Raw genomic sequence first — 3,254 nt, 5'->3', positions numbered from 1 at the left:
GTCCCGGACATGTGCCATTTCATTTGTGTGTATACCAGGTTGCTGCAATTCCTTTTTTTGAAGAGCAAGTGTATTCATCAGCTTAAAAATGAGAGTCACTTTCTGCTGCTCTTTCAGCACCTGTATTTATCTATGTGCTTGGATCATTATTGTGAAATGAGTATGTAACCTGAAGGACTGAGAAGCTGCAAGCTCAATTTTCTGTTCTGTTCTTGTTTTATACCACCATGTGCTGCTAAGTGCTTTTGCTTTCATTTTGCTGTTGAATGCACGTAACTTTATGGAATCACCATTGCGTTGTCTGTTCTGCAAACTTACATTTGAAATTATTCTAATCGTAAAGCTTACTTTAACTTTGGAACCATTAATTTTACTTGAAAAAACGTATCTTATCTTGATTAGTCTTCTTTCAACTTATTTTCCGGTCTGAAGTTAGACTGAAAATTGTTCTTCGTAAACTTGGTTTTGGTGTCATTAAAGGCTGAATCTTGTCGTGGGCTGCATGTAGGTAGTTCTCTGTAAAATCAGTAAACACTTAAATGCGCACAGTTCTTTTCTTTATTTACACTTAGGCTGGGTGATATGCATCTGTGAATACTGTTTTGAAGTCAATTGTATTAGAGCTGTTTGTCTGTAGCTATGTTGTTAGGATTTCTACCCCATCACATTTTTTTCACATCATAACAGAAACAACATAATGGAAAAGTCCCATTCTGGGATATGACAAAAATACAGAATCAAATTATTAATGAATTTTCAGCATTTCTCTTAAGATGCAGTTGGTACCTCGTTGTCATTTCCGATTAGTCCAGTGGCGATGTTGCTAAGGAATGCCAAAATACTGTTCATAGAACACACTAGACATTTGCTTACTTGGCCCACTTGAAGTAGGTATTTTAAGTTCGGGCTTTGTGCAAATTGGAAGGATCTTGAGATTAAACTTGTTGTGAAAGTGAAATACTTCTGACTTAATGTTTTCTTACACTTAGATTGCCTCAGGTTTTTTTTTCCTGCCTCTTAGGTGTTGTTGCATCACATTCTTGCAGTATGTAGTAGAGAAACTCTTGCACTTGCGTCTCTAGAGTTCTTTTTGTGCCCCTGGTTCTGAACCAAGGTCGTGGCTATCTCGAGTGTCCTCTGACTCCCTGGGACAAGTGTGACTTTCACAAGTGTTCGCCCACATGCAAAGCAACTCGCTGGTGCTTTAGTCCTCCCATGGCTTCTGTTCCTGCTGCCACACACCACCTCTCCTAGCAACCTGCCACTGCATTTCGGAAGCCACCTTTGAGTGCAGTAGTCAATAGCAGTTGCTTTGCCGACACTTCATAAGCAGGAGAAAGGAAAAGTGAATCTTTGCTTGTTCTACTTGGGCAAAAAACCCCTGGAAAGCAGTGGCTGGTCTTGGAGATGTCTGTATGGTGCAGCCCAAAGGTGCCACCCTGGCAGTAATCCTGCTAGACAGTGGAAGGAAAGGAGAAGTAAGAGACTAAATATGGTTCAGAGACTTAGTTCACGTCTTAATTTCAGATTAAGTCTTCGGAAACATTGATGTAGGGGCAAATCAAGCAAGAAATGTGGAAAACTCTTGGACTTCCCGATGTAGCCTTGGGTTCCTCTTGCTTTGTTTTTCTCTGCTACTTTTAATCTGTAATGGAAATCTGTGCTTGAAGTGATAAAATTACTAGCATTTAGATAATCAATAGCTGTTTAGAATCTAACTTTGAAGTAAATTTCCGTGTGTGATTGTGTCTGAACAAAGGTTGTCATACGAAGCACTTAAACTGCACCATCCACGCTCTTGGTAAATAAGATTTCTCAGTTCCTTGTTGCACTCTCTGGAGAAGAAAAGCAGAAGTGAACTGGAACTGCAGAATAATGTAGCACTTCTGAAAGTGAAATGGTATAAATGTCATAAAAATTACACAGCACTGAAAACCAACAGGTTTTTTTAATCCTTAAACGATCATTTTCATTTATTAATTACTGTCAGAGGAACAAGAGTATACTTTGTTCATTGGGTTCAACTGAATGTTTTATTTATTATTTAGCACTGGGTGTTGCATTCCATTCTTTACATACTGTGAGGTGGGTGCAAGGGAGCGTTTCGTCTGTACAGGTAACAGTTACTGATGGGTGGTTAGTTTTGTGTGGGAAGAGATGTGCAAGATACTCTTCAACTAGAGGCACTCGGTCTCACGCCATTGCCAGCGCCTGCACAGGTTGGGTGCTGGGTAAGCCTGTCGGGTCAAGGTGATACAGTGCTTTTGAAAGGCAACGTTGCCTTCAGGCTTGGACTCATGAGGCCTTGCTGCCTGCTCTCAATCTTTTTACTACAAGGGAGAACTTCAGAGTGGGGTTCAGGCCCGCCAGGCTACGCCCAGCCCTGGCTGGCAGCTCCAGCCAGGTTCCTGTACCCTTCTGAGAACTGCATTACCCTCTAAAAAGAAATTCAAAATAACAGCTAGGGATTGATTTAGATGAGTTGGTACCCTAATCTCTTAAACTGACCTGGTAGGGAAGGGCTGAAAGTAAATAACCATGATCCTCTCAACGTTTTAGAATTACCGGTTTTTAACAGCTCAGGTAAGACCGAACGGTTCTCTCCCAACCTGGGCCATCTTGTAGTGCCGGTGTATTTAAAATGAGTTGCTCTGGTGCTGCCTTCTCCCTTGGCTTTTATTGTGGGAGCTGCCTTTTGGTGGTGGGTGTGTGGTGGGGTGGAATCTGGCCCCCTTACCTCTCCTTCCACTCAACGTCAGACCTTCGCAGGAGAGAGAACAGCTCAACACGGAGCAAGGTCCAGGTTAATCTGGCGTCCTTCCTCTTGCTGCGGAGTTCTGCCTTGCTCAGCTTTCGAGGGTCAGGGCTGTATGGGGTGGCCCCGGTAGGCACCACGTGTCCTGGTGGTGGAAAGAAGTGAAAATGAGACTATGGAAAGCTGATCTAGGCTGGGGTCTGCTGCTCTAGAGCAGCTCCTGTTAGGGAATAATCTGATTATGTATGTAAATTCCAGTTTATTCGTAGAAAATGTAGATACTTGTAACACCAAAATACATGAAGTTAACACTTTTCAAAGAATATTAACTTGCAGATTTCTTTTCTGCTCCTGCAGTTGCACATCTTCAGCAGAAAAAAAAAAAAAACCACCCAAAAAAACCCCCCGCAAACAAAAACAACAACCACAAACCTGCATGCACGGTGCGTGTTCTTGGGTTTGGCTTTTTTTTTTTTTTTTTTTTTTTCCACCTACTCCT

Source organism: Egretta garzetta, unplaced genomic scaffold (assembly GCF_000687185.1).
Source record: "Egretta garzetta isolate BGI_Z169 unplaced genomic scaffold, ASM68718v1 scaffold273, whole genome shotgun sequence".
Taxonomy (NCBI): Eukaryota; Metazoa; Chordata; class Aves; order Pelecaniformes; family Ardeidae; genus Egretta; species Egretta garzetta.
The sequence above is the reverse complement of the archived record's forward strand: the minus strand, read 5'-3'. Positions refer to the sequence as shown.